The 25,732-nt window shown below is 39.2% G+C and overlaps 1 protein-coding gene across 6 annotated transcripts in view; it reads left to right on the top strand.

The window, feature by feature from the left end:
* Window positions 1–25,732, top strand: part of B3GALT1 (beta-1,3-galactosyltransferase 1) — a 617,370-nt gene that overhangs the window by 565,679 nt on the left and 25,959 nt on the right. For 2 of the 6 annotated variants that reach the window (XM_058300694.2, XM_071216309.1), the window contains one exon: window positions 15,641–15,719. The exons of 1 other annotated variant lie outside the window; for it this stretch is intronic. The gene's annotated coding sequence lies outside the window, so the exon portion shown is untranslated. Of the gene's footprint in view, window positions 1–4,294; window positions 4,379–5,483; window positions 5,758–15,604; window positions 15,720–25,732 lie in introns of all 6 variants that reach the window. 3 more of the 6 variants (XM_071216310.1, XM_058300695.2, XM_058300697.2) reach the window with 3 other exon arrangements.

Raw genomic sequence — 25,732 nt, 5'->3', positions numbered from 1 at the left:
GGGACAAGACAAGGATGCTTACTGTCACCACTCTTATTCATTATTGTGCTAGTAGTTCTAGCTAGAGCAGTTAGGCTAAATAAAGAAATAAAAGGCACCCAAATAGGAAAGTAGGAAGTAAAACGCTTGCTGATGATATGATCTTATTTCTAGAAAATCCTGAAAAATTCACAAGAAAGTCACTAGAACAAATAGATGAGTTCAGCAACATGGCAGGATACAAGATTAATATGCAAAAATCAATAGTGTTCTTATACACTATTGATGTGCAATCTGAGGAGGAAACCAGAGGAAAAAATTCTATTTATAATAGCAACTTAAAAAATCAAATATTTAGGAATAAACTTAACCAAAGACATGGAGGACCTGTATTCTGAAAAACTATAAAACGTTGCAAAAGAAACCAAAGAAGACTTAAATAAAAGGAAGAACATTTCGTGTTCATGGATTTGAAGACTAAGTATCATTAATACCCAAACATATTTACTGATTCAATGCTATCCCAATAAAAATACCAACAGGTTATTTTGCAAAATGAAAAAGTCAATAATCAAATTTATTTGGAAGGTTAAGGGGCCCTAAATAGCCAAAATGAGGTTAGAGGACTATCACTTCCTCATTTTAAACATATTACTTAGCTACAGTCATAAAAACAGCATGGTACTGGCATAAAGACAGACACACTGACCAATGGAACCAAATCAAGAATTCAGAAATAGACCCTCATATCTACTGTCAAGTGATTTTTGACAAGGCTCTCAAGCCCTCCCAGCTGGGAGGGAACAGTCTATTCAACAAATGATGCTGGAAAATCTGGATATCTATATCCAAAAGATAGAAAGAGGACCTCTATCTCACACCTTATACAAAAATTAACTCAACATGGATCAAAGACTTACATATAAAAGCAACAACCATAAAACTCCTAAAAGAAAATGTAGGAAAATGTCTTCAAAATCTTATGGTAGGAGGTAGTTTCTTAAATCTTATACCCAAAGCATTAGCAATAAAAGAAAAAGTAGCTAAATGAGACATCCTCAAAATTAAACACTTTTGCACCTGAAAGGACTTTATCAAAAGAGTGAAAATACCCAACACAATGATAGAAAATATTTGGTAATCACATATCCAATAGAGGCATAATATCCTTCATATATAAAGAGATTATACAACTCAATAATAAAGATAATAAAGACAAACTACCTGATTACAAAATGGGCGAAAGACTTGAAAAGACATCTGTCCAAAGAAGAAATACAAATGGTAGAGCAACACATGAAAAAATGTTCAATATTACTAGTGATTAGGGAAATGCAAATCAAAACTACAGTGAGATATCATTTCACACCCATTAGACTGGCCACTATTTAAAAAGTCAGAAAACTGTAAATGTTAGAGAGGATGTAGAGAGATAGGAATGCTTATTCACTGTTGGTGGGAATGTAGAATGGTAGTTCCCAAGGAACTTGAATATCGACTTGCTGTGTAACCCAGCAATACCATTACTAGATATATACCCAGAAAAACTGACAGCAGTGACATGACTTGAATACAGACCTCTGCACACCAATGTTCATTGCGATGTTATTCATGATTGCCAAAAGTTGGAAACAACCCAGGTGTCCATAAACGGATGATTGGATAAACAAATTGTGATGTACACACATGATGGAATATTATGTAGCTGTAAGAAGAACCGAAGTCATGAAGCAAATGACAACATGGATGAAACTGGAGGACATTAAGTTGAGTGAAGCAAGCCAAACACAAAAGAATACTATATGATTGCATTATTATGAAGTAAATATATTGTGTAAACTCATGGAATTAATGATTAGAATATTGGCCACGAGAAAAGAGAATGAGGGTAGAGAATAGAAAGCTGATGGTTAATCTATGCAATATTGGTAAAAAGGTTTTTTGTAAATCTTTGGAAATGAATAGAAATTATGAAACCACATCATAGTGTTTGTAACTAGCAGAGCTATTATATGGCATGACAGTGGTTGAAAGGGTAAGTCTAAGGTCATGTATATTACTAGAAGAAAAGATGAAAAATATAACGGGACTAATATAATGGAATATCATGTAAAATACAAATATGTGTATATATTGTATATATTTATACATATTGTATATATTGTAGTGTATATATAAGACAGTTGTCTTGTATATATTGTATATATAAGACTGTGTATTGTATATATAAGACTGTTTTTACAAAATATAAATAAATACAAATATACTAGAGAAGGAAAAAGAATAGCAGCTATGTACGGCAGGGGAAGCATAGAGAGATTGAGAGGTGATGAGTTTTTCTTTGTTTTTTGTTTTCCATTATTACTGTTGGAATAACAAAAATGCTCTCAAAATGATCAAAGTGTTGAATGCACAACTATGCAATTATAATGAACACCATTGATTGAATGCTTTGGATGGATTTATGCTTTATCAATGTGTATCAATAAATTGATTTGTTTAAAAAAATTAATATGCTAAGGTAAGAATCTTCCAGGTGTTACTTTCCCAATGTCAATATTCAATACGTGTTTAAATTCTCAAAACCTGCCTCCATGGAAAATGAATTTACCTATATTAAGCAAGTTATCTACTAAAAGCCTTAACATTTTAGAGGGAAGGAATAAGGGTTTATGTACTTCAAATTTGACCTTATGCTTCCGTGTCTTATTCTTAGTCATGTGGTATACTCCCATTGTAGAACAATACATTTTCACATGTGGCAGAAATTTATCAAGCATTACAGTCCTTTTGACTGTTTGCTTTGAGCATCCTTTACTTTGGTATTTGACTTGATAAGTATTTGGTATTTGACCTAATTTGATTTCCCTTCCCTTTGAAGATTTGAATAATATCTTCAGATGAACATTAATAAGGTACTGGACAGATGGGTTATGTAAATGGCTAGGCTGAGTAGACTAAGTTCAAACTCTGGCTCACCATATACCAGGGTGATATTGGACAAGGGACTCTCAAGGTCATTACTGAAGTGAAGATAAGAATATATAACCAAGAGTAGTGTGATGATGATTACAGATAATATATGTGAACAAAATAGCATTTGATAGGCATTCAATAAATTTTGGTGGTAGCAGTAGTTATAAACAATAGCTAACATTTGAGTACCTGCCTTATGCAGGCACCATTCTAAGCAATTTCCATCTAATAATTCATTTAATCCTTATAACAACCTATGCTTTAGGTACAGTTGTTATCATTAACAGAAACTGGAACAGTAGTTGGATCCAGTGGAACCCACTTGTGCCTTGGTTCAACTCCTGCACAACCACTCTTCACATCTGGTCACACTACACCATCCCAACCATATTCCTATAATCAGAGTTATCACTTTATATGAGAAACTATCAACTTTCAGTCACTCAATTTTACTCTGACCTATCTTTCCATAATACAAATGGTGAGAGAAAATTACCTCTCCATGTGAATTTTTGTATAAATATAGTTTAAGCTCCCCAAATCAGATCAACTAAAGTCAATTTCTGGTTGCCCTCCAAAGTTAATTCCAGTTCACCGACACAGGCCTGATCGGATTCAGCCATTCGCAGAGTGGATGTCAGTGAAAGGGAAGGTGTTCATGCCTAGAAACCCTGGCTCTGCCATAGTTAACTGGGTGACCTTGCCCAAGTAGCTTCATCTCTCTGGACTCTTTTTCATCATTTGAAAAATGAAGATGTGGCCCTAATCACAGGTGAAATATGACTACCCACATGCTACCTCTGCGTCTCTGGTAGTCCTTGGCAGATCTGTTAGATCTGCACTGTTTGTGTGTGTGTGCTTTTAATTAGATGCTGTCATTTAAAACTCAAGAGGTTTCAGTTAAAAATTTATACTTCTGATTTCCCTTGGACATCTCGAGATGTGGCGTTATTGGTCTTGTTTTTCTTTATGGCATCCATCAGTAAAAACCGTGAGCTAGACCTGAGCAGTAGCTACCCCATTCAGATGGCACATGTCCTCACTAGTTCTCCACAGTCCCTACCATTCCTCATTCCTCACACCCAGTCTGCTCTTTCATTTACCCTTCTTACCTGGTCTTGTAGACATCTGTGTTCGCAATCCCAAGACCAGTTCTAACCTTCATTCATTTGATCAACTTCTATTCAGTGCTTACCCACATGTCATTCTATGTACTGTGTCAAAGGTCTAAATAGAACTCTTTTTTTTTAAGTGTGATAGATTATTGTCTTCATTTTTCAGAACCCAATTATTTCCGTTTTTTTCTCTAAAATCTTTTCTCTTCTTGGTGACACTTTAGGATTCTGCACTTTGCTAAGCAGCAGCTTCTCCTGGCACAAGCCACTGCAAATTTCATCAGTCATATGGAGGCCACGCAGTTAGGGTAAGAAGAACGAGCACGTGGCACACTCAGTTCAGTAGGTAGGAGAGGAATTCACCTCTCGGTGTGTCCTGCACAATCCAAAATTTTTCAAGTTTACTATCTAAGGACTAATGAGTAGAGACAAAAGTTTATTTTCTTTTATTAATGCTTACCTACTTTAGGGTGCAAAATGCTCTTGCCATCAAAACTTTGTTCCTGAATGATATGGGTGATGGTGGGGAGGAATTAATATTTCAAAAATATGCCTTTTTTTAAAAAATTCATATTTGTAAGTACTATGAAACATTTCACTGATTTTACTAGTGGCCTCTTTAAATGAAATATTAGGGAACTAAAGGTGTGCCTTAGGTGACCTGAGACAATGCCTATTAAAATCCATTTCTCCAAGGCCATAGCTAATTGATTCTTGAATCTTCTTTGCTGAAATAACCTTGTCCCCAGGCAACTGTACTTCAATCATCTTATGCTAGTTGAAAATAATAGTATTTTATATAGAAAATGATGTGTCCAAGATAACATAAATCAAAGTTTAAATGTTTTTTATTTGAAATGAGAAAAAGCAAGACAGATATTCAGAACCTTCCTTTGTACTCTAATGTATTGCCATAAAAAGCATACTAAATAACTAACAATAATTACAGCTTTCCTAGAGTGTGGTGCAAGAAAAGAAGCACCACACTGGCAAGAGGAGACTTGGATTATACTTTAATCTTTTCCACTATCTGCTTTTTCTACTTTGGGCCCATCAGTTAACCTCTCTAAACTACAGGTACCTTGTCCTTGAAATGGACAGTTATTTTCTTTTCAAACTGCCTTCTTAATACCAAACTCAAATTGACACTGAAGTATAGCTATCAGTGGATACTGGGGAATAGCACTGAGCTAATTCCCTGAGAGCTAATTTGCCCAAAGCAAATTCAACAAAATGCCATTCACCAAATTTCTTTCTCCTTCCTTTTCATTACTTACAAATTTTCCAGCAATTTGCAACTGGCTGTATTGATTTTAATGGCCTTTGGAGATTTCTATGAGGTTTTTAGTTGATGGTGTTTCCATTTGCTTCATAATAGCATTTGAAGACATGTCCCCCTTTGTCTTTCCTTAGCTCCCTGCTATAGGGCTGGAATGAATTTGTGTAGAGAGAGGATCCTCTGATGAAGGATGAAGAGAAGAAGTCAGCACACCAAGAGGACAGAGACTGAGAGACGTGAAATTATAGCCATAAGGATTCTCCAAAGTCAAGACAAAAATATTCAATATCAAATGTATTAGGCAGAGTGACTGTTTCTGAAAACTGCTTCATGGAATTAGCCTACTGCCATGGTCTTCCTCTTGGTGATCTTAGAGTCCAAAGGGGCAGACAGACTGAAAACGAGTCGGTGAGATAAAGAAGCTATTTGTCAAAACAGCATAACTGAGGCTAACCTGACTGTTACAAGAGGCATTTCTAAAGAGGCAGAAGAATGATTTATAGAGGCATTAAGACAAGAGAGAGTTTAGAGCTTGGCTTATTCACAGAATTGGAAGAAGGCCAATATGGCTAGAGCATAGCGCATCAGGGGAAGAGGAGGGAATAGCGTTCCCTTCCATTCCAGGCTGTTCCGGCTCCTAGACTGTTCTGAGGTTTACATTCCCCACAATCCTTTAAGAAAGATTAAGTAGCATGACTCAATCTTACACAAATCAAATGCTTCCGTGTTTCTCTTTCCTCTGGACTGTGATCTTTTTTTTTTTATTAAGAACTTTGCATGTGGGCTATTGATACACTAATGCAACCTTAGTGCCTTCTAGGAGCTGAGGGCCTCTGTCCTTTCAGTCAATGCTGAGATGCTCTTGGCTGTGGAGGCCATTCAGAGCTAAACTGAGGCTTGGGGCCGGCAGCCCACAGCAGCCCACAGCAGTTTGCAATGGAATGATATGTAATAGCATGCAGTGTTTAAGTTCTCTGCCTTTTCATATCAATTTCTAATATTCTGGCAAACATCTAGGGAAAAGCCCAAATTTTTAAGGGACTCATCATAGTCCCATTAATGTTTTTGTAGGACAGATTGTTTTTTGTGGTGCAAAACAAAACAAAGTTAGAACCTCCTAAGCTAAAAACAGAGTGCAGGATATGCAGTTTATCTTCTTTGGAAGAAAAGAAGAACTAAGACAGGTCTCCTGTGATTTGAAAACTGAGGTCCTTTTTTATCCTTGACACTGCTCAGATAGCGCCACAGATAGCATGACTGCCTTTTACTAAAGTTTGGTACGCTAGAAGACCTGCATTGGTCTGATATTACCTTTATCCTTGTACAGTTCTTAAAGTTTTAAGGACTTTCATTTAAGGTGAAAGAAATCACACCTAAGAGAGGGAAAGTGGGAGAAAGGAAGGGAAATGGATCTAAAATAATAATTGGGTCCTTAATATAGTCCAGAATCAATGCTAAGTGCTATCCTATGCAGACTTACCCACTGTATAGTAGAGGAAGCAGCCCAGAGGGATCATGGTCACCCAGCTGATAAGTGGCAGACCAAGGAAGAAAGAGAGAGCTTCTCCTCTGAAGACCACGCTCTTTCTCCTCTGCCACTTAGACTAGAGTGCGGATCTCCTGCCTTAACACAGTAGTCAAATCCAAAGAGACAAAGTCCTGCCTTTCTAAAATCTTCAGAATTGCCCTCTAAAGGATAAATACTAGATCACTATTAGTATATTACATATGTAGATTCAAAAGAGCCTCTAAGCAGAAATGGTTATAATGAGCTGTGCTCTGCTAATTGTACATCTTCCCTTTGTTCAGCCTCATCCTGTATAATTAGCACAGTGTTGAAAATAGAAGTTTTCCATGAAATTAAAATTCTTACACAGCACACCCTCTAATTATTTCATAGTTCACATTAGGGACTAAGATACTCATGGTGGAAGGAGGAATTTTGTTAGTTATTTAATTACTTATAGAAGGCGTTCAGGAAAACCAAGAAAAAGAGATGATTAAAACAATTTCTACTTGACTCTGAGATGTAGACACATGGACCAACGCACATGCATGCACTTTGTCTCACACTCTGACTCCCTCATTTCTTGGCATCAGCCTCAGTTTAGCCTGTTATGATCTCTTTCTGTGGAGGGCTTACCTTTTCCTTCAGGAGCCACTCAGAATCCCCTCCTCCACAGTCCTTCACAAATGTGCACATTTCTGATGTTAAACTCCATCCTGCCTGTACCCCATGACCTTTCAACTGCCCTTACAGCACCTGTCTGCCCAGCATCACAGGAGTGGGGGTGGGGCACAGACTGTTGGAGACACCTGCAATTCTGTTTTCTCTTTCCCTCCACACATAATGATGACATTTCCTTGCTTTCTTTAGAGTTGGGTGTGACCACATAATAAACATCTAGCAATGGAATGTGAGTGGAGGTGTCAGGTTTCATGCCTGGGCCATGTTATTTTAGGAAGCAGGTATGCTTTCTTCCCACTTTCTTTCTCCTGCTGTCATGGAGGAAACCTGGGCTCCTAAAACACCAAGTGAGGAGCTGTCGAACCAAGCAGGAACATGCCCATTAGGTTGTTCACATAAAGAAATTCTATTAAAGTTCCAAAATTTCTGGGTTGTTACAGCTAGTAGGATGGCCTTACATAGCACAGTGTGTGCACATTTGTAAGTGTGTGTTTATTCTATTTTAGAAGTTCTAGAATGGCTGGGACAGCCTTGCTCCTTAATTACAAGTAAAATTAAATTGAATTAGCACCTCTTTTGGGAAATGGAGCAGATGGTCATCAAAATGAAGAGTGGAAGATACTCTAAAAAAATCTCTAGTATTGAGAATGCCTTTTTCTCATTTGCAAACAACTTGTGTAGATTTTTGTAAACAATTCCTTAGGTGATAATCTGGAGTAGAGAACAAAAAAGGTACCCAATTAGTTCCCATATTAAAATGTGCCCTAGTTCATCCACTCATTCAAATATTCATGATTTCAATCAACAAGTACTTATTGAACACATTCTATACGCCAGGCAGTGCTCTAACATAGCTGATTAATAACAGGCCTGGCCCCAGGTCACTCCTAGCACACAATCCAATGAGGGAGCCAAACAGCCACCAAATCATCGCGCACCTGAATATGCATTCAGCTCACCACCCACATTCTTAGATTCCTTTTCCATAAAGAAACTATAATAAAATTACCTACTCAGATTTTATTGTAATTTTAATTGGAGAACATTTAAATGTACTAATTATCAAATACCACAGTGCTTGACACTTGAACTTGATAAACACTAGTAAATCCTAGCTATTAGCATTAGTAATTTAAATAAATACTAAGAGATTATATCGCAAAGGAGTCTGCCTAGACTAAGGCAGAGATTTGTGGAACACAGGAGTTTCTTTAAACAGTGACGCCTGAGATGGAAGTTGAGCCCTTGGGAGGAATGTTCTAAATGTTTAAAATAAAAACAGAATGTGCATTTTGTGGCAAAGGTGATACCAGTTGACTTTTAAGTTAGTCAAAAGGGAGATTATCCTGCTGCATGGCCTGACCTAATCAGCCCTTTAACAGAGATCTAGAGATCAGGGAGATTCTCCTGTTGGCACTGAAGAAATATGATTGCCATGTCATGAGGGAATCCCCATAGCTAGGAACTGAGGGCCATTTCTAGGAGCCAGGAGTGACCATCAGGTGACACAGCCAGCAAGAAAAGGGGGGCACCCATCACCCAACTGCCAGGAAATGAATATTGCCCATAATTTGAACGAGTTTGGCAGAGGAGCCTGAGCTCCAAAGTGGCAAGCACTTTGATTTTAGTCATGTAAGACCTTGAACAGAGAACCCAGCTATACCCGGTCTGGACTTCTGACCTACAACAACTGTGAAATAATATAAGAATTTGTTTAAAACAAAACAGTACATGCAAAGGACCAGTATGGAGAAAGCATTTTTGAGGAACTGGGGGGAAAAAAGTCAGCATCCCTGGAGTATAAAGAGCAAGAGGAAACTGCTGCTGCAAAATGAGAACACATGTAGGGCCTTGGGAACCTCTAAGTAGCCATACTGTGGATTTAGTCTTCCTAAGTACAAAAGAAAGCCACTGAATAGTTTTAAACAAGGAATGGCAGAGTGTTAAGATCAGGTTTGCTTTTCATAAAGATCTCTGTGACTAGAGACTGAAGAAAACAGATGAGAGGGGAAATGGAGAACACGCAGCCAGACTGCTTGAAAAGTTAGTGTAAGAGTCAAGAGATAGCCAGAGCTTAAGGTAAGGTGGTGGCAGTGGAAGTGGAGAGGAGAGAGCCAAGAGAAATTTCTGAAGTGAACCTTGGTAGTAGGGGGAGCTGCTAAATATGGTTCCTGGTTTTCTCAGAGATAGGAAATCTGAAAGAGAACAAGGTTTGCAGACAGAAGATGCTTTCTTTGCTTGTGTCGCACTGAGGCACCCCTGAGATATTCGTTTGGCCTCATCAAGTACACAACTGGATCTGTGGGTCCAGACTTTCACAGAAACATTTGTGCTAGACATAAAAATGTAAGAGTCGATGGCATGTAGATGGTAACTGAGGCCATGGCTCTAGCCTTGAGGGTCTCCCGCAAAGGAGTGACAACCAGCAAGTCCCCGCAACTGCAAGGAAAAACAGATAGGGACCCTTTCCACTCCGTGCAGTGCCTGGAATACAATGCATTTTGTGGTTTACGGTGTGAGCCCTGGAGTCAGGCAAACTGGGTGGGAATCCTAGCTTCCCTATCTCTTGTCCTGTGACCTTAGGCAAATTGTTCAACCGCTCTGTGCTTCCTGGTTAAAACAGGAATAGAATTACCTACCTTGATTGTTGTAAGATCAAATTAGTTAATGAATGTAAAGGCTTTGGAAAACTGATAGAACACTGTAAGTGCTCAATATATGATAGCTCTTATTTTTAAGACAGACACAATCCTTGTCATCAGGGTCTGCAGTCGGGCAGGAGAGCACGGGGAGCAGACCACAGTGGCAAGCCAGGCAAATGCTGCAGAAGTAGCTAACCTGGTCTCAAATGAAGTGTGAGCTATAGATGGAGCACAGCTGTCTGTTGCAGTAATTTAGGGAACTCTGGAATTTAACCGTGATCTACTCCCATTCAGAGATACCTGCCAGCTGAGTGGGCTGAGCTCCCATCAAATAACCTCCTCTCACTCTTTTCTGACAAGATGTTAAAAGACTCCCTGTGAAAACACTAATGCTACGTAAGGGCTGCACATCCACTAGTTTTCATGTGAATGCCTTTTAAGATAAAATACTAGGGTTCTAACCTTGGTCAGGTTAAAGCTTAAAATGTGACTAAGGAGACTCCAGGTAGCAAGAGGTAGGTGAGAGAGACAGAAAAGGTAGATGGGAAGGAACAGGGAAGAAAGGAAGGAACTGGTGGTATAGAAAGAGAAATCCAGAACCGATGGCAGGGACCCTCCTGTACTCAAACCTGTGGTTCCCCCCGATGTACCTCTTCATGCCTCTTACCCACCACCATGGGGCCCCTGGAAACACTTTGCCAAATCCTTTATCTGTTTATTTTTAAAAGTTAAGTATTAATTTTAAGACTTGATTTTTATTTTTTCCCTAAAATGAACAAGTAGTTTATCCAGAGATAGACCGTCAATAGAAGATAATTCTCTTGCCTGTGCCACATTGTTGAGTACACCGTAAATATTTCTTTTTCCTTTTAGGACATCCTTTTCATTTTCACTTTTGAGATCAGGATCTATCCTTTTTATTTGGTCTACCTGGGGCAAGTCAGAAGGCACACCATTCTTCACTGCAGCTCCTGTAGCAGTTGGAGAAATTGTGATTGCACATTTGTTTCTCTGGTTTTATCCCGGACTTGCTGGGAATCTGAAGCGCTTGGATTCACTCCCTAATCTCTTTAGACGTTGCTAAAGTGCTTGACAAATTATCCAGCCTGTAATCCAGTATCCACTGTGAGGCTGGCAGGTTGTTTTATTTTTCTTTTTAAATTAAATACTGATAAAGAATTTGGACCGTGACGATTTCAGAGCTAATTTTTCAAAATTTTCCCTCTGATTCTTTCTCTTTTATCTCTGCAAGCTAGGGCCCTAATTTAGGCTTAATTTAGGCTTTTTAAAAAAATTCTTCAGCTGGACAAAGGAATGGACCCCTTGTGCATCTGCTGTCTCCCCCAGCGGAGGTCAGCCTGAGTGCAGCCTTTGGACAGACCTCAGGTCCTGCAGCTGGATCAGGTAACTCAAACCCCAGCTGAGCCCACAGCACATGCTCCCGTCTGCGCTGCACACTGCACAGCACACTCCTCTCTGGCCAGAAAATCAGTTCCTGGGGCATGGTTACTCCTCGGGCCTGCAGAGCTCTGGGAAGCACATTGATTCGAAGGGCTGGATATCTGATGAACCTCTTCCACAACAACTCCCCAAGCAGCCGAGGAAGAGGAGACAGCGTAGATGTTAAATCAGACTCCAGCCCCTATGCTCTAGCACGTGGCCTGTCAGCTCTATTTTCCCCTGAGGTCTCTGAGTCAGAAACCCTCCAAAAAGAAACAAAGTAAACCAGGACATTGATTTGAAATTGCCCTGTCAGGAACCAGTGAGGGGAAGGAATGAGGTGATGGCAGGATATGGAATGATGCTCAGAGAAAGGATAAAGGTCAGAAGTGAGGTGAGAGCCAGGGAGGTCTATGGCACACATGAATTCTGGCAAAGAAGGCAGAGTCGTACACTGTGACATATCAAATGCCCTCCACCTCAAAACAACCATGCTTCATGTTCAGCGTAAAACAACAGGCCCCAAATCACGGGCATGACAAACGGACAGAGGCCAAGGTTTAGACACCAGCATAAATCATGCTGCTCTATGTGCCTGGCTTTGCATGAGGAGCCTCACAGATCACCTCCTTATTGCTCAAAATAGCCCTGCAAATCCTTATTCACACTTTCCCCTGACAGTTTAGGAAACGAGGCTCAAGAGAGTGAAGTACAAGGAACAAGACAGGTGCCAATCGCAATAAGCAGGGTACAAGGTGGTCATTTAGTCTCAAAGAACAAAACGTAAAGAAGTTGATTGATTTCCTGAAGGCTGAGCAGACAGTCAGCTGGAAATCTGATGATATCCTCAGCCTCTGTGACACTGGCCTTGGGCCCCTCAATTGCCTCTGACTGGGAACTCAATTGGCCTAGACTGGAGCCTGGGGCGACACTGAATGAGCAAAGTGAGGCTGAGTGGCTCCGGCTGTGACAGTGGAGCCACACATGTGGCCCCTGCCCTCCTCTATGGCCGTGGACGTGGCAATTCTCCTTTACTGCACAGCTGCTGCCCCAGGAGTTTGCTTTATTGATGGTCTGTTTGCTACAGTCTTAGATGCACTACAACCAAATTCCTTCCCAAGCCATGCCTCAGACTTAGAGCACACTGGAAAGGAAACCAGGTCATCACTCTATCCCTAGGTTTATACACACACACACACACACATATACAGTGTGTCCTCGTGTGTATATATATATATATATATATATATATATATATATATATGTATGTATCTTGTATGTTCTCAGGGAGACGGTCTCTCCAAGACATTAAAAGGGCAAATCAGGGAAACGGACTTGGCCCAGTGGTTAGGGCGTCCGTCTACCACATGGGAGATCCGCGGTTCAAACCCCGGCCTCCTTGACCCGTGTGGAGCTGGCCCATGCGCAGTGCTGATATGCGCAAGGAGTTCCCTGCCACGCAGGGGTGTCCCCCGCGTAGGGGAGCCCCACGTGCAAGGAGTGCGCCCCGTAAGGAGAGCCGCCCAGCACGAAGGAGGCAGCAGCCTGCCCAGGAATGGCGCCGCCCACACTTCCCGTGCCGCTAACGACAACAGAAGCGGACAGAGAAACAAGACGCAGCAAACAGACACAGAGAACAGACAACGGGGGAGGGGGGAAATAAATAAATAAATCTTAAAAAAAAAAAAAAAGGGTCAAATCAAGCCCCTTATGTTTTGAAGAAGGCACCAAGGGCAGTTGTTGGGGCTTGCATGGCCACATTGCAGTGTCCTTTCTTGGGACTTTGTAACCAGTTACTCTCAGTGGATTTCACTGAGCTCTGGAGACACTGCTGCAGAAACTGCAGGGAGTGGATCTGTAAACCCAGTAAAGGCTTCTCTAGGCAGCAAACTTGCCACAACCCAGGGTAGTTGCTCCTTCCCCTGCCCTCCTATGGCAGCTTGTTCACAGCTCCAGTGACACTTATGATTAAGTAGGGGCTATTTCCCAGTTGCCGCAACAAATATTTTTTCCGCTGTGTGCCAGGTCATAGGCTTTCTCACCAGGCTGCAACACTCTAATGCACCTTGGATCCACAGCACTCAGCACAGAGCCTGGAGGGTAGTGGATGCACAATAGGTGGTGGGCAGGTGAATTAGCATGAACCACATAGTCACAGGATTTGGAAAAGCCCTATCACATGAAGTGGCCAACAGATACTCCTTCACCAATATAGTCTAGCTTCCACCCTACAAATGACTTCTCAAATCATTCATAATAGCACAAACATCTCTCTGACCCTACTGAAACAGGTACAGCATGTGATGAGCTGCTTTATGAATTAACAAATGGTACTCCGTGGAAAAATGTTCTGTGAACATTTAAAATGGCAAGAAATATCATAGACAGAGGCCATATAGCTGATGAGGAACCTACCATCCAGTTTCTAGTATGTTTCCTACCCCAGTCCACATGCGCAAGGAATTTCTCTTGGTCACAGACTCCCAGCAGGTTAGCCCTAACTACATGTCTTTCTCTCTCAAGAAAGTAAATCAGAAGCCAAGTGAGTGAAATTGATGTCTTTATAAGGATAAACTGGAATCTGCTCTAATTTTAAAAGTTGGAATTCTAATGACAGATCACCTTCGCTGGGTGCTCACAGTGTGCCTAGGACTGAGCCTCAGGCTTTAAGTGTATGATCCCATTTGAGCTAGGAACAATGCTATGTGATGGACCCCTGGAGCAGGCAGACAGAGGTTAAAAAACCTCTCCAAGACTAGTACATGGCTAGAACTGTAATCTAGATTTTAATGTTTATACTCTCCAGTCTCCAATATAACTGTCCTCAAATTTCAGTATTTTGTAACTATTATTATAAATTGGCTGTGAAATCTCACACAATTGACTGCTACAATCTGAATATTACAGCATATTGTAAAATAGAGAACCATTTACCAAGAATAGAGAGCTCCTTTTATCAAAACTGGATTTTGCTCCATAGTTCTAACCTAATTCTCCTATATTTAAGGCAATTGGGTCTTAGAAAACAATAGAGAATAACCATCTTTTCTTGAATATTTTTTATGTTTCAGATACTATGTCACACCTTTGACATAAATTATTCCTAATAATCACAGGAATATAAGGTATTATATATAAGGTTAGAGCTAGTTTCATTTTTCCAACTCAGTGCTTCCTCTAATTTCCCCTTTCCTCACTCTTTGTCAATCTCATTTGATTCCTTTCCTCCTCCTTTGTTGGTTTCCTTCTCCACTGGCCTCATCTCCACCTCTCCTGTCAACTGGAACTCAAGCTGTGGTCCACTGATGGACCACGATGAATAATCCGAGATGAGTAGGAGGAAGGTGAAAGAATAGGACAGGAAATAACGTTAGAAAATGGGAAACCATAGGAGAGTCAATGTTCCACAGAGGAACACAAAGCCCAAATAGGATCAACAAAGGGAAAGATAAGTGGGGTGGGAGGTGAGCAAGGAGAGGGCACAGTGGGGCAGCCAGCTCTTTCAGATGAGGAAATGGAAAAGGCAGGGGAAGTGGCCTACAGACTACCACAAAGAAAACTCTAGAGAGCACTAATAATTTTTTATGAAGGAGAGCCACACAGAAATAGGGAAAGCAGCTCTGACGTTTGTGTGGGAATCCTATTGACAGACCACCAGATCTTTTTTCTCTCTGCCTTTCTCCTCTCCACCGGTGCCCATGCCCCAGGGATATGCCTCAAGGATTAAGCAAAAATGAATTCTCTCCAGCCCTTAACACTTGAGTGGCCTCCTGAATGACAAGGCTCACTTAAGCCCTGCATTTTGCACAGACCAGGAAGAGAGTTGTGCAAACAAATCACTGTCCAGATTTGAATGAGAAAAGAGATGAAGCTGGAATGAGGTGGGGTAGCAATCAGTTCAAGCCCCCAAATAAAGTTGATGATCAGAAAGGAAAATCAAGGCTGTTTACAAGTTTTTCCTTGCCTTCAGCAAAATGCCTGCCAGGCTCAACTGAGAAGTTTATACATTCTTTTATTTCAGACTTGTCCACAATTTTGAAGCATCCGTATTCATATGGGCACATTGTTCTGCATATTTGGAAATCATGCTTCCGATGGTGGTAAGTCAGTACATGGATAAATTGTCCTGAAAAGACTGGTGCATGTCAAGCAGGCTCTTATGTTGCACTAAGAATCGATTTCAACGTGTTTGAAAATATATTCCATAAAACCTGAGGATTTGATGTAAAAATAAATGCTTCTGAACTTATGTTTTCATATACCACTGACTCAATCATTTTGATTTTTAAATTAAGTCAATAGGTCAATCCATCTGATTAAACACACGCACAGTCTAAATGAGTTGTTTACTGAACCAACTGAAGAAGCAGTGTGGGGTGATGGTGAGAAAACTGGCTGAGAAGTTAGGCAGCCTGGATGCTGGTTTGGGTACCCTCCATGCCACCTGCCACCTGTAAGGACTTAAGTGAGCCTCTGAGCCTCAAGACATCCACCCATATGTCCTGGCTCCCAGAGATAATCAAGTGGGAAAATGTAAAGAGACATAAATTTGTACCCTGGAAAGTTCTTTACAAAATGCAGTATTTACTATCAATAACTATCTATGATTCTCAAGGCACATATTCATCAGTTCTTTGACATAATACTACTACAATTGATAACACTCACTCATGGGAACCTTCCCATGTTTGACAACTACTATCTCCTGTCTGAATCATATTCCCTAATAATTTTCAACAATGCCCTTTATTAACAATTTAATTCAGCACCACTGAAGATAGTAATTCCAAAAACTGCTGCAGTTATTGGAAATTCTCCTTTAAATGAAGTACATCTGCTGTGACATCTGTATAAAACTCATGGAGAATAGTTACTGTTCAAAAGAAATTGAGTAATTACTATGGAATTACACTTTAAATTGTGTAGTCATCAATTTACTCTCAAAATTCCTGTCTTTTGGAGGCACTCAATACTACAAACATGTGGGCATTTACAAAATGGCCAGGCCAATGTTAGAGTTTGAGTTAAATACTTATGGCCAAAAAACAAAGGAGAGAGAGTGTGGTGGGTAAGAAAAAAAGTGTGGAAAGGAAGTGTTAATAGAGCAATAAAAACTGAGACCCATAACTTTTCTAAATGATTACAAAAGAGAACCATGTTGCTTCCTATACATCCTTTTCTTTAAAGCCAGCTAACAAAAATTTCTAATTACATATTATATTAAGTATATAATACTTGCAAGGCTAGATTTTTGGAAGAGAAGAGAATATAAATAAATAAGGCAGCAACATAGCATTTTCTGACTTTAAATCTTGGCTGACGTGGGTTTGAATCCTGACTCTTCTCAGGAATTGTTGAATTGACACATATAAAGTTGCAGATGTTCAACATTTTTAAGCTACATAAATGGCAATTTCACATAGTTCAACCAAAAGGAATTAGAAAAGCCTTTGAATACTCTGGGTCTCTGTTCATTGCTAAAAATACAGATGTTAAATTGAAAATTAGAGAAAAAGTATAGAAAATATCTATGTATAAATTTGCTTCATGTTATCAGTAGTACTAACATTGTTATTAGTTATGATTATCATATAAGCAGATGGCAGAAGAAATGTAGAAACCTTCTACCTTTGGTCCCCACAGACCATGTACAAAGCCATGCCATTACTGTACATTGGAAACAGACAGGAATGAAAGCCATCATAGCAAAAGTCAAAGTTGTGGGCATTTCACTTTTCACCATCATCTGTTTAAAAATGCAATTTTCACTAAATATTAAATGTCAGGACTTTTATTAAAATGGGAATACTCATTTGTTAAAACAAATGTGTTTGCTACTGTATAATCATGCAAACAGATAAATATCAAATTTCTAAAACTAAAATTCTAAGCCAAACACCCACCTTCAACAAACAGGCAATTAGATAATCATTTACTCTGCAATCAAGATAACATCAAATGGTTCAGTTTTAATTATATAGCACTTCCCGAACAACTATATATTACTCCAGTCTTCAAAAGTTAAGTCCTATTTAGGGGTAGGATGCAGTGTAGTAGTTAAATTTACAAAAACAAAGTAAAACAAAAATGCATCCCAAATCAGCCCATCCCAGTGACATTGGTTTCTTTCCTTTGAGGAAGAAGCAGCTGAGCACAGCGGCATCAGAGCCACCATTGGAGGAAGAGCCATCCCCATTAGTCAGTGTGCTAAGGAGATACAGGAAGCAAGTTCAATGGAGCAGATCGCTTCCTGCTTCTGTGAAGTTGATGGAGAGAAGGAAAGTGATTGGTTTCTTAAGGGGCAGGCAGAGGGGCAATGTGTACTTTTGCCTCACCTCCCTAAGCATGTCTGTTTATCAGGAATGAATCAACATCTTATATTACACATTATGCAAATGATAATGGCACTTAATACAGTCTCCCTGCCAGAGTTTGGATTCATTCCCACTGTTGTCTGTGAAAAGTGGAAATAAACATGTCCCCATTCTCTCCTTGGCTTCCCTTGTCCTTGAAAAATAGTTTCTTCCAAGCCCACAGCTTAGAGGCTGAGCTATATGACAGGTGGCAGTGTCTCTTGCATGGCTAATGAGCATGAAACTCAAGGGCTAGGAAATCATTTGAAAGCAAAAATAGAGGCACCAATGATTCTTATGGATCATACAGTGAAGAGATTTCAGTATAAGCTGTATTAGTCAGGGTTCTCTAGGGAAATAGAATCAACAAGGGATATCTGTCAATAGAGATTTTATCAGAACCTCTTAAGTGACCATGGGGATGCACAAGTCCAGGTTGTGCAGGCAGGCTGCAACCAGGGGCTCCAGTGAAAGTCCAGGGAAGGTCCTTGATGAGTTCTGGGAGATGTTGGCTGTCCAAAGTCGAGCTGGGAAATTCTTACTCAATGCTGGAATCACTTCCCCTTTGAAGGCAATTCAATTGATTGGATAAAGCATCACTCATTGCTGATGGCGACCTCCCTGATTGATGTAATTGTAATCAGCTATCTATGATTTACCACTGCAGTAAAGTCAATGGTGACTAAAATCCATAAATGCCCTTGTATTACAGTTAGCCCAGTGCTTGCTTGACCAAACAATCGGGCACAATTACCAGTCCACTCCTTGTCAACTTGGCAACTATACACATTACCTTAAAGCATACTTAGTTTCTAAATAAAAACAATAACAGACATGCATATGTGTATATATTTCTGCCTAACAATTTTCAACTCTCCTGCATGCAACTGGAAACATATTAATTTCCTGCAGAATAGGATGCAAATTCTTGGGTAAATGTGACACTCCTAATGTGACATCCTTAAATATTATGACATGAAACTGATGCAACTTGTTATATGATAAGGGAAAAGGTTGGGGAAGAAGACAAAGCAATTCAGTTTGTGTACATATACAATCATAATAATAATCAAACAAGGAAGAAAGATTCACGACCATTACAATCCTCATTTCTGTAACTTGTCACATGGTCAAAGTTCATATTTATCACTACTTTCTTCCACTACCCATTCCATGTTCCCATTATCCTCAGCAAGCACTTCAGCTAGCCATGGTTCTTTGCCTGGTAGGGTGACCCAAACTTTCATTCCTGAAGATTCTGGGCCATTGTTAGTCCCACTTGGATTGGGTTGTTACTATTTCCCATTGACTTTAATTATAGGGCATGGAGGTACTAGGAGATGCCCTAGAGGATCTCCTGTATTCCAGGCAAACTCTTCTTTACCCCTATTATATAGATGCAGTCCTATTTCCCCTTGATAGTCAGGATCAACCACTCCAGTCAGTACAGTAATTCCCTTCTTTGCCTGTTGATTCAGAGGTAAGAAGAACCCAAAGTGGTCAGGTGGCAGTCTTAACTTCCAGTTCAATGGAATCATAGGTGGCTCCTTCCTGATTTGCTCATTGAAAAGTGACACTGGGCAGGAATAGAAGAACTGTATGTAGTGTAAATGCTTTTTCTCTCCAATTATTGAAATGGGCAGTCTTAATCTGGGGACAGGAAAGCTGAAAGTTGTCTGTCTTCACAGAAGTACTGTAAAAAGAATGTTGATTTGACTGTCTTCCATGAATTCCCAGTGTAAAACTGGAAGATATGTGCTAAATTGCAGTGTAAATTTGTGTTTCATGTGGTCTATACATGAAAAACACCATCTTTATAAGAAATTAGATCATATCCTTGTACCAATTCCCAAAGGAATTTCTAGAAACTTTCTCCCTGTAGCTCCAAAAATACTGCTGAGTCCTCCTGGTAGTAGATAATTGTAATAAATCATCTCTTAAGACTGCTTCTGAAATTGAAATCTAGACTTTAAGGATGAAATCAGACCTTTTAAGAAAAATAAGCTCAATGATGAGGCTTCCATATCAGTGAGGAGTTGAGCTCTTTTGTAGAATAGATTATTACCTAAAAAGAGAATTTGCTGGACAAAATAAGGTATGTTGACTTCCATTTTAAAAGCGATCTCTAACGTAAGTCAGAAGTCAAAATAAAGATAATCAGCTTAGGGCAATGGTACACTCATGGGCCATAGGATCTTTGTATATGACTCAGATTTAAGGGAGCCTCCATTTTGCCTCATGAAGGCTTAGTACAGATAGCAGTCTTCTGTATTACACTTGTTCCCACAATCAATAAGTAGATGGCACCCAAATGGCCAAGATTTTTATTTGTAAAAAGCCAGCAGTGTCTGATATGCCCTTTTGAAGGGCATAACATGGGAAGATGGAAAAGGATCAGCTTACACTGCCCTGGCCATCCTTGAAACTATAGGTGATCTCTTCTTTGAGAAGATAACAAGGCTTGTAATAGAACCAGAGACCCAAGTTCTAGCTTAGATTTTACTAGTTCACTTAGTGTCACAAATGGCTAATCTCTATACAGAATTTCCCCTTGCATAATATAGTAATAAAGTTTCTCAATTAATTATGCTTATAAACATGTTGAAATCCTCTGATGCAAAACACCATTCTTAAGGAGAGGACTGACATTTTTATGGAAGCTAAGAAACTCCACCTCTGCCTTACATGCTGTCATTAATTTCACTGGAAATTACAACTTGACAAATGTACCTATATGGTACTCATCATCTCCTTTGGTAGGTTTTTAAAAACCTTTTTCAAAAACCTATCCAAAAGCAAATCTCCACCCAGTATGAGGATATAATATGGTTCAGCACAAGGACCTGACTTTTAGAATGGGAAGTGTCCCTTTTCTGGTTCATTCACATTTTTGTTTTTCCCCACAGGATTTTTCTCTCCCCTTCCACCCCCACACCCCCCCCCCCCCCCAGTTGTCTGCTCTCTGTGTCCATACACTGTGTGTTCTTCTGTGTCTGCTTGGATTCTTGTCAGCAGCACCCAGAATCTGTGTCTCTTTTTTGCGTCATCTTGCTGCATCAGCTCTCTGTGTGTGCAGCGCCACTTCTGGGCAGGCTTCACTTTTTTCGCATGGGGCGGCTCTCCTAACAGGAAGAACTCCTTGCACATGGGGCTCCCCTATGCGGCGGACACCCCTGCATGGCACAGCATTCCTTGCGCGCATCAGCACTGCGTGTGGGCCAGCTCATCACATGGGTCAGGAGGCCCTGGGTTTCAACCCTGGACCTCCCATGTGGTAGGCAGATGCTCTATCCTTTGGGCCAAATCTGCTTCCCCCCCACAAGGCATTTAATCATTGTGAATCACATTCATATCTGAATAGAGGTAAAAATTTTGAGATAGTGCCTTTCTTTAGGTCAGCAGAGACAACTGGATTAAACCTTCAATTTGGCAAATTCCTCAGAGACCCTGAGATTATATGGATGTTCTTCTACATTCTCCAGTTAACAAACCTGGTCTCCATGGCATTGCATACTTGCGTAAGCAGCTTCTGAAAAACAGACAAATGAAATGGTTCAGCAATCTAATAAGGACCAAAGGCCCCATCCAGCTTTCCTCTTTTCCCTACAGGGCATGAGAACACATATCAGGCTGGTTTTAGCCAGCAACTACTGAGCCATGTGCCTAATTAGGAAGGTAAAAAACCCCAAACACATAAGAAATCAGAATGGTGACAGTGACTACAAATAGTGATTTTCTGTAACCTAGTGCCAAAAAAATATTTCGGGGTCAGGGAAGGGAGTAGAGAAGCACATAAACCACAGGAAGTAAGGATGGGAAAGCTAATATATTTACATAACTCTCCCTACTATATGTATTTCATCTAGGATAATTGCTGTTTTGTCTTTTTTTTTTTTCCTTCACCTTTTATTGTTTGTTTGTTTTATTAAATACCAGAAACTATTAGCTGATGAAGTCTGGACTTTTTACCATTTGAATAGAATGTGGTTTGGTGTGAACGCTAACAAACCTGAAAAAAATCCAAATGAATGAAAATTTACTCCCTGAACTAAATGATATAAAGGCACATAGACAACGTATTATTACAAAAGTTACTTTGTACAAAGAATGGTAGGGACATATTTTATCACATCTTCTCTAAAACCACAAAAACCAATAGTTAAAACAAAACGAAAATACTTCAGGTCTCTCAAGCTCTTTATTTATTTTTTTTCTTTTTTTATTATCTCTAGATTTGAGCCTGAATTTAAAGTCCTAGAGGCAATTAGCAACTACAACATTTTAATTGCCCATTCTGACGCCTGGCAAGTAAAACTCTACTGCTTATGCCATGGGATTCCAGCAAGTCTTTCCTGAATCCCCAAATCTGAATAATACATTCTCACACCACCTCATCCTTAGTTTTATCTCATTTATTTCATCACTTCCCAAACTATATTGAAATAAACTGCTGGTGACTATCTCTAGACTTCAACCCCTAGAGGACAGTATGTTATTCAACTTTGTATCCCCAAGAACTAGCATAGAACCAGTGTATAACAGAGATAATAATATTAATAATAGTATCTATATTGATAATAAATTGTATTAAATGTTTAAAATGTATTTATAATTTTATTTACATATTAAAACCAATTTATGAAGCACTCTTATATGCCACACTGGTATTAAGTACTTTCATTACATTTATTTCATTTCCTTTTCAGGATTTGATGAAGGACATGCATTTCCCTATCTTTCAGCTGAGAGATGAGTGTAGAGCCCAGAGACAGCTGGTAAAGAGCAGAATTTGAACTTGGGTTGTGTGACCACATGATCTGTAGTTTTAAAATTTCACCATACTGCCTCCTGGTATACAAGTTCCTCTAAAAATGCTTTTCAACCAGGGAAATCCAGATAACCCGGCTCTGTCATGTTATGCTTGACTAGATGCCCAGAAGGACTGCTGTAGTGAATCTCCAGATAGGACTTCTCAGTATTTGGCAGTCAGCTCAAATCATTATTGCAGCTGACTCATCAGACAGACAACCAGGATATGCTCGTTTTCAGTCTCTTAATAACTTGGCCCTGTGCTGCTGAAGATACTGTCAAGGGCGTATGTAATGTGGGCATTCATTCCAGAAGCTCTGAAGTAAATGACCCAGAGGATTTCGGACAAAGCCAGAAACTGTCTCCTGATGCCAACCAAGAGTTCCCCCAGATCCCACACTGTTCTCATGACGAGAGCAGGAAGGGCTATAGGGCTGTTTTGTAGACTAGACCAATACATTGCATATTTCAATTGCTTGTATTGTTCTCCTGAAATATCAGTGGCCCAGGAATAAGTTGTAGTTGCAGATGACCGAGGTTGGGAAGTTGTGATTATAGTAGCACTATGAGCCTGACTTCATAGACTCTAAGCCGTGGATGATTGTTGGTGCCTTTGTTCTCTGACACCACAAGTGAAACGTGAAGTTTCCAGGACAAGGCTTTATAGAACCAAGTCTACTGCCATTTGTTCCAATATTCACATCACTAAAGTCTCCGAGAAAGCTAACACAGTAAACTTGGGAAGATCAGGAAACCTGTTAGACTAAATTTCCAACAGTGGAGAGACGATTACATAAATGGAATATGGTAATCATTGAAAATGAAGTCATACGAGAGTAGGTAACGGCATGGAAAGGTGTTGATGATGCTTGCTAAGTGGGAAAAAAGCACTTGACAGTATATGTGCAACATGATCCTGTTTTTATTTTAAAAAGTATATAACATACAGTAGAAAAAAGATCTACCTCTATTTGCCAACAGCGCTTATATCTTCAATAGGATTTTAAATGATTTTTATTTTCTTATTTTGCTTACTTTTTATCTCCTAAATTTTCTGTTGAGCACATATCATTTCAGTAACACTAAAACAAAAGTGTTCTCAAAAGTGATAAGGCCTTAAAATACACTTGTTAAAAAGAGGAAGGCTATAAAATCAAGAGTGATAAGGTACTAGATGTAAGAGAATTTCTTTAAAAAGGATACACATAGGATTATTTTTACTCCATAAAATAACCAAAAGGCTATAACCACCCTTTTTTTTCAGATACCCTTTTTTTTTAAAGTAAAAAATACGATACCAAAAAAGTGATGATAGTCATTTACAATTCCAACAGAGAAGTCATGGAGCATGCTCATTAGGATATGGCATCATGGATGCCCTAATGAGCATGCTCCATGAATACACGGTGGCTCTAAGGCAACACCTTGAAAAAGCCTTTCAGATCCCTTGAATGCATTACTCCTATGGGCATTTAGCTTACTAACCCAAGTAAAAGATAAGTAATATTCCTGACTTCTGACAACTGCTCCACAACCATGCCCTGAAACTCCCTGAAGACTCAGAAATATTGACACTTCTCTATTAGTTTTCTGGGAATTGACATGTGCTCTGGGGGCCATGGAGCCCATTATTGGTATTGTACTTTATGTCTTGAAATTTTCTCAGTTATTAAATGGTGGTTCTTCATCCCATTCCTTTTACTCAAAGATATAATTTATCTTCTTGAATCAGGCAGCAAATGACCTCTGTAAAGAATTTTCAATCATATTAACACTAACTTTATAATAGCTCTAAAGATAATTTCCTAGAAGGACAATTTTGGCAGAAAAGTTATGTCAGCTCAAAACTTTTCAGTGTATATACTCATACCAGAATCTTAGGTGTGACATGAGGTGAAGCATCTTATTAGGGAATTTCATAGAACACAGCACAGTAGCTATTGCAAATAATGACTGTGGCTATGGTAACCCAAGGTGAAAAACATTATTTGCATCACTTTATAAGCTGCTTAGAGGTACAATTTACACGTTATTGCTGTAACTGGACAAGATGGATGTAATCACAAATGACCCACCACAACACCAAATCAGATAATTTATTTAAAAAACTGATTCAGAAAGACATTCCAGGAAAGAATATTTCAAAGGTTTGACAGTTGACAACCTGTGAGAAACTGAAAAATACTTATCCCAGAAAAGGTTCAGATTCTATATTGCTTCTTAAGTTTCTCTTTTATTCATTTTGCTGGGTTATTTATTGTGTGTGTGTGTGTATTTACTACTTCTACTAGAAATACTTTCCTAAACACAGAAATGTTATCCTTTATCCAGAAAATTTGTTTTTAAAAACTAGAAACATTATAACAAGGTCATGTGAGTCAGGAATTAAATAAGAGTTAGGATATTTTTTCCATTTTTCTCATTTATTGAAGTATATTATTCATACATAAAAAATACATAAACAATAAGTGTATAGTAATATTGTGAACTTACAGAACAAACATACATAACATCATACTGTGCTCTCATACCTCACCCTACCACCAATACCTTGCATTGCTGTAAAACGTTTTTATCTAATGATTAAAGAGCATCCTGAAAATATTACTACTAACCAAAGTATCTTACATTTGGTGCAATTTCCCCCCAACCCACCCCTATTATTATTATCATTTTATAACATTTATACATGACATACATAAACAATAAGGGTATAGTAAAAGTTGGGGACTTTCAAAGCAAACCTGCATAACATCATACAGGGATATCATACATCAACCCACCACCAACTACTTGCATTATTATGAGACATTTGTTACAAATTATGAAAGAATATCTTCAAAATCCTACTACTAACTATAATCCTTACCTTACATTTGGTGTATTTTTCCCCAGCTTATGCTATTATTACTTTTTAAATATATTTTTATGACAGAAGTTTTACAAAACAA

This window comes from Dasypus novemcinctus, chromosome 7, assembly GCF_030445035.2.
Source record: "Dasypus novemcinctus isolate mDasNov1 chromosome 7, mDasNov1.1.hap2, whole genome shotgun sequence".
NCBI lineage: Eukaryota > Metazoa > Chordata > Mammalia > Cingulata > Dasypodidae > Dasypus > Dasypus novemcinctus.
Note: the sequence above shows the minus strand (reverse complement) of the source record. Positions and strands in the feature narration are given on the sequence as shown.